The sequence below is a fragment of the Bubalus bubalis genome, chromosome 11 (assembly GCF_019923935.1).
Source record: "Bubalus bubalis isolate 160015118507 breed Murrah chromosome 11, NDDB_SH_1, whole genome shotgun sequence".
Taxonomy (NCBI): domain Eukaryota; kingdom Metazoa; phylum Chordata; class Mammalia; order Artiodactyla; family Bovidae; genus Bubalus; species Bubalus bubalis.
In genome coordinates this window covers 32,014,307-32,026,302 of record NC_059167.1, presented here as the reverse complement: position 1 = coordinate 32,026,302, position 11,996 = coordinate 32,014,307, and positions in this window count along the sequence as shown.

The window sequence follows — 11,996 nt, the reverse complement described above, 5'->3', positions numbered from 1 at the left end:
AGAAGGGGACAACAGAGGATGAGATGGCTGGATGGCATCACTGACTCGATGGACGTGAGTCTGGGTGAACTCCAGGAGTTGGTGATGGACAGGGAGGCCTGGCGTGCTGCGATTCATGGGGTCACAAAGAGTCGGACACGACTGAGCGACTGATCTGATCTGATCTGATCTGAATCAGAAATAGGTAAACATTAGAGCTGAAAGAGTTATAAGTATTCTTCCTGAACTATTAATTATTTTTCACTCCGTGACTGCTAAATTTATCTCTCTCCTTATGTTAGTTGCTCAGTCATGTCTGACTCTTTGTGACTCCATGAACTGCAGTCCACCAGGGTCCTCTGTCCATGGAATTCCCCAGGCAAGAATACTGGAGTGGGTAGCCATGCCCTCCTCCAGGGAATCTTCCCAACCCAAGGTTCGAATCCACATCTCTTGCATTGCAGGCAGATTCTTTACTGCTGAGCCACTAGGGAAGCCCCACATGCATGCATAATGGGGTGCTATACCTGTGTTCTTTGGGCTAAGTTTAAAAATATGTTAATAATAAGAATGATGCCTGATATGATGATGCTAATTTGGGGCAGAAGTGAGCCAAGAACAGTGGAAAAGTTTCCCAAAATATATAGTCTGAAGATTTGCTTTGCTCCTTTAAGGAAGTTACAAACATGAAAAGGCCATATAGAATAAGCCTTTATACAAAAGACTTCTTGGATATTTTATGGTTGAAATTTAGGTATGTACGTGATTATTTAATATCTGGAAGGGTCTTTGTTTCTTCCATATGCAATTTGAAAGTGAACTTACCTACTGGAAAATATACTAAACGCATGTTGCATAGAATTCATCCTTTGTACCTACTGTTTCCATCACACGAGCTTTAAATGCTTGTGTAAGTGGTAACATACTTTGTAAGAATTCTTCTGTTCCATTTTCCCATAATTAGTGTACTCTGTGGCCCAAACAAAGGAGAAAGTTTGATGGAAAGCATTTATTTGGGACTTTTTTGTGGATTGTCAGGTGGTTGAAAATTTTAAAACATCTTTGGCCTCTAAGTCCTGTAAGATATATGCTATCTTCCTGGTTATACATTTACTTCAAATTTTATTGATGCTGTGGCTATGAATGATAATACAGTTCTAAGATTAATATCAATTGACTTACCTATTATGTAGTCACCAAAGCCAATGGTACTTAAAGAGATGAATGCAAAATATAATCCTTCATTGTAAGTCCAGCCCTCCATTTTCATGAAAAGTAATGGTGGTAGCAGGATGAAAACAGAAAGTCCAGTTACCAAGAAAAAGAGGAGCTCACAAGTTCTAATTTGTGTCTAAAGAAAAGAAAAAAACAAATCAAGAAAGTAAGAAGAAGAGAGGAGTGGAAGGGAGAAGAGGGAGGGAGGAAGGAAGGAAGATGTTAACATCAGCCTAATAGCAATCAGAGAGCTATAGTCGATTCAGTTGCCACTTTCTCTTACAAATCCTTTCCTGACCCAGCATGTTCTACTGTACTCTGACTTGCAGGTTTCCTTTGCATCCAGCAGTACATTCCAGCTCCATCAACTGAATCATCATCTTTCTCATGAATCTCTGTTGCTAATCTTTTATTTCTTCTGTTTTCTCTCTTCATGCATTGCACTTTTTGTGACTTTGATGTAAAACAATCCCTGTCTTCCTGCCCTCCCTAGGTCTTAGACTAAAGTGTTCTTTTGCTTTGCAACCTGCTTACTCTCACCTCTAGTTCTGGGTCCTTACTGCAAAATGGCTCTGCAAGAGTGTAGGATGGACAATCACCAAATGGAAGCTCAGGACATTAAGTTTTTTAAGCAAATAAAATAATCTTATTCTGATAAGAGATAGTCCAACACCTTAAATTGTTAGAGAAAGTATTTTCCCATCTAAAAATGGGATAATCCATTTATGTAGTTCTACATCATATTAATTGATTAAATGTCTTTTATGGTATAATTAAAATTCATTCAACAAGCCTTTTTTGAGTGTTTCCTATTAGTACCATGGGAGATACTCAAGATACAAGGTAAAAATTAGACAGTTGGTACACACAGAGGTTATAGTTTTGGGAGGGAGAGGAGAGAGACAGACAAGTAAAACAATATTAGAAATAATATGTTTTAAACTTTTACTTATAGAGTACCTCATACTGGACAGACCCTGTGCTAAGAACTTTACATATTTTTATTATTATGTTCCTGGAACACCTTGTAAATATTTCCTTAAATTTTAACACATATTATATGCTTAGTGCAATGATTACACTAATTTTATAAATTGTGGGATTTGTAGTACTTTCTAAATTTGGTAGGTTATAAAGCTGATGTTATAAAAATTTTTACATTTCTTGTTTCTCCAAAAATTTGGAAACAGACACTCGTTATCAACTTTGGAGATACTCTAACCTGTATAAAATACCCAAAGCAGAATACAGCAGAGTTAGAGGAAAGTGGAAGAAATAGATAGCTGACTTTTAATGTGTCTTTTGGAACCATTTAAAGAGCTTTCAGAAAAGGGGAAGATTGATATTGAAGGTTTCATTTTCTGTAGAATTACTGTTAATAGCTCCTTTTGTTTAACTTTGTACAGTGATAATAAGCTCAGAGCATTCTATATCACTGATATAATTTTATCTATTATTTGGTGCATTTGAGTGACTGATGAGTTTGTTTAGACATGTCTGTAAGCATATTACAAGGTCCAACTTTAGCTCTATGTAGGTTTTGAAAAGCAACTTTTAAGCAATCTCAAATCTCTGATATGGCCAAATCCTTGATCTTAGATATAATTACAAGGATTGGTAACATGGCTCCAGGAAAAAGAAAATGGGCAAAATCTTTCCAGATGCTGTCTGATCTTCCTTGAAGGGGAAAGAAACTTCTCTGGTCAAACTATTCCACATAAGATTTTTGGTCCCTAAGGAATGCTCAAAGCTCTTGCCTCTTTGTCCATTTCTCCCAGAATTCACCTCTAAGAAAGAATTTCTGGTAGGAAGGGGTCAAGTCCAAGAATAGTCATCACCACCACTCTGGGATAGGTGGTTGAATGATTTTCCAGGAGTTTCTTTCTCTGAACTCTACTTCCTTGAGTCTAGTGGGAGAAACACCAGCCAGGGCCTGCTCTTACTGGCACTGCTCTTTGCTAAGAAGGCCTGGGGTAGCTGGCTTTGACCAGGCCTGTTTAGACAACAAACTGACCTTTTAGTTATTACTCTTAAGCCAGTGGATGTGAGTCCCGAGAGGAAGAGAAAAGAGCATGCTGCCTCAGTTGTCTCCTTAAATTGGGTAAGTTAGGTGTTAGGGATCACTGCTAAAGTGCAGCCTGAGTCACAGGAATTCCTCAAGGCAATAAGAGCAAACAATTTACCTGTCCTTATCCTCTCAGCATCTCTTTTTCTGGGACACCTGGACTATTAGGAATGGACTATCCATCCATGTCATCTCTCTTTGTCTCATATGCCCCAACTCAACACAAATTTGACTAACAGTTTTCCAAACAGTCTCCTTTAATTATAGGCATATTTGTTTATATAACATATATAAATAAATTAAAGCCCTTATAAATAAATTAACATTAAATTAAATTTAAATAAAATAATATTAATTCCTTGCCCATAGCAGTGCTGACAAATGTATTGTGGACAGAAAAGAGCTCAGAACCTAAGATCAGAAAAATTTAAGTTGATTCTTTCCTCTAGAAAACCCATATGTTAGGTTTTATACCATACTTACTTCAGAAGGTAGTTTAGGGAATTAAACAAGATCATGGTTGTGAAGTTGCATTTATACTATATTATTCTACAATGTTCTTTGGAATATTACTCCTTTTTTCTGAAGAAAAATAAAACACTATATAGTTATATTGGTCTGAATACCATTTATTGATCTAGGAATTCCATAAAAAAATAGAGCAAGCACATACCAGACATATAACTACATATACGTGTGTGTGTGTGTGTGTATACACTTTTAGCATGTGTTTAACAAGAATGTAATGTGTTGTGTGTTTATTCTACTTAAGGTTATGAACCTAAGCACATGTAAAAAAATCATTTGGTAGACTTTACCTCTTTCATTTCCATATTCTGAAGATATTTCTCAAATTCTGAAAGTGGTTGTAATAATGCATTACTCACAGATTGCAGGAATATGATAGTTAGAGGGATCCCCAGTAAAGAATAGAAGACACAGAACATCTGGCCCATAGGAGTTCTGGGCGCAATTAACCCATAACCTGATGGATGATAAGAGACAAATTTAATATCTGCTCAGTATTACTTTTGATGCACTTTTGATGTTTTGTTGTTGATGTTTTCTTATAAGAGATACTCCCAGCAGCACACACAGCTTTTAAGAGAAGCATATTATGCAGTCATTTTACATCCAGGAATTTTTCCTAAGGAAATGACCAGAAAAGTGAGAACTATGGATTTTCCCCTCAGGACAGAAACCAGAGGTCATGGTAACATCTAGTCCCAACACTCTGACCTCATGTGGACCCATAAAATGCAAGATCTTAATTCTTTTATTGAAATATAATATGCAACTAAGACTTCCAAAACAAATATCATTTTGCTGGAAATTTGCAGGCATTAGTCTCCATAACTGCAAATACACATCCTATTTTTAGTAAGGGAAAATAGATCTGAGTATGCCATACTTGAGGATCATGGTCATCACTTATTAATCTTCTCTATTCCCATGAGAAGGAAAATTCCATGACAGTGCCCGAGGTCTTTGCAGTCTAAGGTGGTATTTTCCAGGAATATCCTGAGGGTCTTTGGCTACAGCTATCTTAAGCTATGCTTTTTTTTTTTTTTTTTTTGTAAATCCTAATGGCTCTTGGTTGATAATAAACTATCTTAGAATTGTCTAAATTTCAGCAGAAATCTATGCTGACTTTGTAATGTTTTGTTTTTAAGTTACAAAGTTCTCTAGCTACAGTATAGCTGAATTCCAGAGAAATTGTGGACATCATAGTTTATCAGAAATCCTGGAAAATCTGGCTGGATCTGGCTTTGTTTTTTATCTCACCAGTAGTGTTGGAAGACTAGGTGGAAATGCCATTGCCAAGACCACCCATTAAAGAGAATGGGAACATAGAACTTGTTATGGAAAGGACAAATGATTTAAAGATAGAAAATAAAGGGGAAGCTACGTGTACTGATGAAACATCATCTTAAAAATAAAAGCAGGCTCTGAATTTGCAGGTTGAAGGGTTATGACTCATGTAGACAAAGTTCCATGCTATGATAAAAATTTAAATTACTGACCTCCTAAATTTAAAAAATAAAACTAAATTAAACTAAAAACAAAGCACCTTACTCACCTATTGTGCTTAATGTAGATGTCACAAATGAAAACGAATTCCTAAAATCCCAACTAAAATAAATAGCTCCATTTCTTACGGGGATTATTCCATGTTTTATAGACAAACTCAGTATCTACAAGTTCAAACAAAAAAGACAAGCATTAATTTGATGAAATGTATGACCTGACCTTTCCCTTGAAACAGTGTACGAAAAAAACCTACCATTGTGGAATTTAGACTCTAGCAGGGGGAGGCAAACACAATCATTCTATAACATGTTGAGAAGTGATAAGAGATAAGGAGAACAAAGTGGAATGGATGTGTTGGAGGGGTATAATCAGGGAAAATCTCATCAAGAAAATAAGATAGAACAAGGACTTGAAGGCAGTGAGAAAGTTAGCCAAACAAGTATTGGAGGAAAGAGTATTCCCAGCAGGGGAAATAACCAGATCAAGGGTAAAAGCCTTAAGGTAAGACCCTGGAATATTCTAGAAACATCAAGCTAGAGAAAGGTTGAGGACAGAATAATAGAAGAGGAAGTAAGAGAGGAAGCAAAGGAGGAGCACTGGATTCTGTAAGATCAAAGAAGTTTAGTTTTCATCTGAATGCAATGGAAAGGATCGCTGGAAGACAATGAGCAGAGAAAGTGACTTAGATACCAGAAAGACACCAAAAGGATTACTTGGGCTGCTGTATTTAAAAGGGGGTGTAGAGAGCAAAGTTGAAGCCAAGAGATCTATTAGGAGAATACTGCAGAACTCAGGATGCTCCAGAAAAGCCCAACCAGATTTTGGCTTAGTGAGACCAGCGACAGCAGTGGTGATGGGGAGCATGTTTCTGAAGCCCCAGCCAGCAGGATTTTCCGAGAAACTAAAGCTAAGTCTAGAAAGAGCATAGACAAAGATGACTCTGAGAGCTCTCACGTGATGGTTGAGGGTGGTGGCAGATTTTTCTTTTGAAAGGAAAAGGACGGTGATCATTTTTGGAAACGATGAATCTAAGTAGTTTGCTATACATTCAAGTGGAGATTTCAAACTAGTTCAATTCAGTGGCTCAGTGGTGTCCAACTCTGCAACCCCATGGACTGCAGCATGCCAGGCTTCCCTGTCAATCACCAATTCCCAGAGTTTGCTCAAACTCATGTCCATCAAGTTGGTGATGCCATCCAACCCTTTCATCCTCTGCTGTCCTCTCTCCTCCTGCCTTCAATCTTTTCCAGCACCAGAGGCTTTTCAAATGAGTCAGTTCTTCCCATCAGGTGGCCAAAGTATTGGAGTTTCAGCTTCAGCATCAGTCCTTCCAATGAATATTCAGGACTGATTTCCTTTAGGATGAACTGGTTGGATCTCCTTGCAGTCCAAGGGACTCTCAAGGATCTTGTCCAACACCACAGTTCAACAGCATCAATTTTTCGGAGCTCAGCTTTCCTTATAATCCAACTCTCATATCCATACATGACTACTGGAAAAACCATAGTATTGACTAGATGGACCTTAGTTGGCAAAGTAATGTCTCTGTTTTTTAATTTGCTTGTCTAGGTTGGTCATAGCTTTTCTTCCAAGGAACAAGCATCTTTTAATTTCATGGCTGCAATCATCATCTCCAGTGATTTTGGAGCCCCCCAAAATAAAGTCTCTCACTATTACCATAGTTTCTCCATCTATTTTCCATGAAGTGATGGGACCAGATGCCATGATCTTAGTTTTCTGAATGTTGAGTTTTAAACCAACTTTTTCACTCTCCTCTTTCACTTTGATCAAGAGGCTCTTTAGTTCTTCTTCACTTTCTGCCATCAAGATGGTGTCATCTGCATATCTGAAGTTACTGATATTTTTCCCAGCAATCTTGATTCCAACTTGTGCTTCCTCCAGCCCAGTGTTTCTCATGATGTACTCTGCATATAAGTTAAATAAGCAGGGTGACAGTATACAGTACTCCTTTTCCTATTTGGAACCAGTCTGTTGTTCCATGTCCAGTTCTAACTGTTGCTTCTTGACCTGCATACAGATTTCTCAGGAGGCAGGTACCATGGTCTGGTATGCCCATCTCTTGAAGAATTCAGCACAGTTTATCATGATCCACACAGTCAAAGGGTTTGGCATAGTCAATAAAGCAGAAGTAGATGTTTTTCTGGAACTCTCTTGCTTTTTCAATGATCCAAAAAATGTTGGCAATTTGACCTCTGGTTCCTCTGCCTTTTCTAAATCCAGCTTGAACATCTGGAAGTTCACAGTTCACTTTCTGTTGAAGACTGGCTTGGAGAATTTTGAGTACTACTTGGTTAGCATGTGAGATGAGTACAATTGTGAAGTAGTCTGAACATTCTATGGCATTGCCTTTCTTTGGGATTGGAATGAAAACTGACCTTTTCCATTCCTGGAACCACTGCTGAGTTTTCCAAATTTGCTGGCATATTGAGTGCCGCACTTTCACAGTATCATGTTTTAGGATTTGAAATAGCTCAACTGGAATTCCATCACCTCCACTAGCTTTGTTCATAGTGATGCTTCCTAAGGCCCACTTGACTTCGCATTCCAGGATGTCTGGCTCTAGGTGAGTGATCACATCATTGTGGTTATCTGGGTCATGAAGATCTTTTTTGTATAATTCTTCTGTGTATTCTTGCTACCTCTTCTTAATATCCTCTGCCTCTGCTAGGTCCACACCATTCTGTCCTTTATTGTGCCCATCTTTGCATGGAATATTCCCTTGGTATCTCTAGAAGAGATCTCTAGTCTTTCCCATTCTATTGCTTTCCTCTATTTCTTTGCATTGATCACTGAGGAAGTCTTTTCTTATCTCCTTGCTATTCTTTGGAACTCTGCATTCAAATGGGTATAGCTTTCCTTCTCTCCTTTGCCTTTACCTTCTCTTCTTTTCTCAGCTATTTGTAACACCTCCTCAGACAACCATTTTGCCTTTTGCATTTCTTTTTCTTGGGGATGGTCTTGATCAGTGCCTCCTATGCAATGTCATGAACCTCAATTCATAGTTCTTCAGACAACTCTGTCTTTCAGATCTAAACCCTTGAATCTATTTGTCACTTCCACTGTATAATCATAAGGGGTTTGATTTAGGTCATACTTGAATTGTCTAGGGGTTTTCCCTACTTTCTGCAATTTTGCAATAAGGAGTTCATCATCTGAGCCACAGTAAGTTCCTGGTCTTGTTTTTGCTGATTGTATAGAGCTTCTCCATCTTCGACTGCAAAGAATATCATCTTCTGATTTCGGTATTGACCATCTGGTGATGTCCATATGTAGAGTCTTCTCTTGTGTTGTTGGAAGAGGGTGTTTGCTATGATCAGTGTGTTTTCTTGGCAAAACTCTATATTAGCCTTTGCCCTGCTTCATTCTGTACTTCAAGGCCACATTTACCTGTTACTCCAGGTGTTTCTTGACTTCCTACTTTTGCATTCCAGTCCCCTATGATGAAAAGGACATCTTTTTTGGGTGTTAGTTCTAGAAGGTCTTATAGGTCTTCACAGAACAGTTCAACTTCAGCTTCTTCAGCATTACTGTTTGGGGCATAGTTTTGGATTACTGTGATATTGAATGGTTTGCCTTGGAAACAAGCAGAGATGATTCTCTTGGTTTTGAGATTGCATCCAAGTATTGCATTTCAGTCTCTTTTGTTGACTATGATGGCTACTCCATTTCTTCTAGGGATTCTTGCCCACAGTAGTAGGTATAATGGTCATCTGAATTAAATTCACCCATTTCAGTCCATTTTAGTTTGCTGAGTCCTAGAATGTCAATGTTCACTCTTGCCATCTCCTGTTTGACCACTTTCAATTTACCCTGATTCATGGTCCTAACATTCCAGGTTCCCATGCAATATTGTTCTTTACAGCATCCAATTTTACTTCCATCACCAGTCACATACACAACCCGGTGTTCACTGCCAAGGCCTTCCCCGACCCACACCTCTGCCAGAGACTCCTGGACGCTCACAGGCAAGTCTGAGTCAGTCTCTTGTGGGGTCACTACTCCTTTCTCCTGGGTCCTGGTGCACCCAAGGTTTTGTTTGTGCCCTCCAAGAGTCTGTTTCCCCAATCTTGTGTATGCTCTGTAATAAAATCCCACTGGCCTCCAAACTCAAATTCCCTGGAGGTTCTCAGTCCCTTTGCCAGATCCCCAGATTGGGAAATCTGTTGTGGGTCCTAGAACTTTCTTAACAGTGCAAGAATTTATTTGGTATAATTGTTCTGCAGTTTGTGGTTCATCTGCTCTGTGGCTCTATGGTGGGGTTTATGGCAACCTCCTCCAAGAGGGCTTATGCCACATGCTGTGTGACCCAGGTCTGCTGTGCCCAGTGCCCCTGCAGCAGGCCACTGCTGACCCGTACCTCCACAGGAGACACTCAAACACTCAAAGGCAGTTCTGGCTCAGTCTCTATGGGGTCTCTGGGTCCTAGTGCACACAAGATTTTGTTTGAGCCCTCTGAGCATCTCTGGAGGGTATGGGGTTTGATTCTAAATGTGATTTTGCTCCTCCTACCATCTTTATGGGGCTTCTCTTTTGCCCTTGGATGTGGAGTATCTTTTTTTGGTGGGATCCAACATTCTCCTTTTGATGATTGTTCAGTGGCGTGTTGTAAATTTGGAGTGCTCACAGGAGACTATGAGCATACATCCTTCTACTCTGCAATCTTGTGTGTATATATGTTTCAAATATGCAAGCGATTTAAAATAGGCAAATGGTTATATAATATGGAGTTTGTGAGAAAGGCCTAAGCTGAAAATATAAATTTATGAGTTACTGGAATTTAAAGGAAATGAGTTGAAATAGAAAACAGGAAAGGTCTGAAGACTGAGCCCAGGAGTCCTTCAAAGGAACCAGCAAAGACAACTAGCAACAACTAATAAAAATTAGGTGGAAAATCAAAATTAGAATGTGAGATCTTGGAAGCCACGTGAAGATAGTTACCAAGAGGGAGAAAGCAATCGACCATGCAAATGGTTGTCAAGTGAGGACAGATTGTCAAATTTTAATTATGGCCACGTCCTTGAGTGAATCTATAGGAAGGAATGTATGGATTTCTGATTATTTCAGAAATTTAGGCAGGCACCATAATAATTTGTACACAGTATATATCTTCCCTGGTGGCTTAGATGGTAAAGAATCTTCCTGAAATGCAGGAGACCTGGGTTCAATCTCTGTGTCAGGAAGATCCCCCGGAGAAGGAAATGGCAATGCACTCCAGTATTTTTGCCTGGAAAATCGTCATGGACAGAGGAGCCTGGTGTGCTAGAGTCCATGGGGTGGCAAAGAGTCAGACACAACTGAAAGACTAACACACATACACATACAAAGAAAGGCATAGAGACCACATTAGGGCTATCTGTGTATTAAAGCAATGGAATGGACTCTTTATTCTTGCCTGTTCACCTAAAATTCCATTAAAATAACACTAAAATTGTACACTGGTGTGCTTCAGTCCATGGGGTCGCAAGGAGTTGGACATGACTGAGCGACTGAACAACAGCAAGAAAATTATACAAAACAAAATAATGAAACATAACATTTATGTTATGTTATGGCAAGAAGCATAGAGAAATCTGATTTGTGGAGAATTTCTAAAAGACATTTAAAAGTTATATTGATTGCTAAAGAAACAGTATAGCACAGGAAATGATACTCAATGTTTTATAATAACCTATAAGGGAGAAGAAACTGAAAAATATATATATATATATATATATTTATATGTCTATACACACACATGCTGAAAGCTCAAAAGAAAAATCAGGGCAATCTGCGTGGAGATGAATGCTGCTTTCACACAAAAATCCCAAAGGTACTTCAAACTCAGCATCATTCATTAAACATCAGCATCATTCATTAAACATCAGCTAGACAGATGCTGCCGTCTGTGGGGTCGCACAGAGTCGGACACAACTGAAGCGACTTAGCAGCAGCAGCAGACAGACATATATAATAGTTATCAAAGGAAGAAAGAGAGGAAAGGAGGAGGCAGGATTGGGGAGAGGCAAAGGAAAGAAGAAAATAAAAAGGGAAGGAGGGAGGGAAGGAAGGAGGAGGGAGAGAGGGATAAAGAGGATAGGAGAAGAGGGAAGAAAGGTTGGTTTTCTTTCAGTGTTCTATAAAAAAAATCTGCATAACTCTGACAGCACAGGGAAAAAATAGCATAAAACAATGCTTACACAACTCTGAATATACTAAAAACCATTGAATTGTAAACTTTAAATAAGTGAATTGTGTAAAACCTCATTAAAGCTGCTATTGTTAAAAAGCACAAAATGACTTATATAGTCACCACCACAGTCAACATTTAGAGCTATTCTGTCAACAAAACACAAAGGTCTTCCTCATGCTCCCTGTTTTCGGTCGCATGTACTACCACTGCCTTCTATCCCTAACCTCTGGTAACCACTAATCTGTTTTCCATCTCTCTGATATTGTTCTGATGCTCTTTTAAATGCGAATTTAGAAAGATGGTAACGATAACCCTGTATGCGAGACAGCAAAAGAGACACAGATGTATAGAACAGTCTTTTGGACTCTGTGGGAGAGGGAGGTGGGGGATGATTTGGGAGAATGGCATTGAAACATGTATAATATCATATAAGAAATGAATCGCCAGTCCAGGTTCGATGCATGATACAGGATGCTTGGGGCTGGTGCACTGGGATGACCCAGAGGGATGGTATGG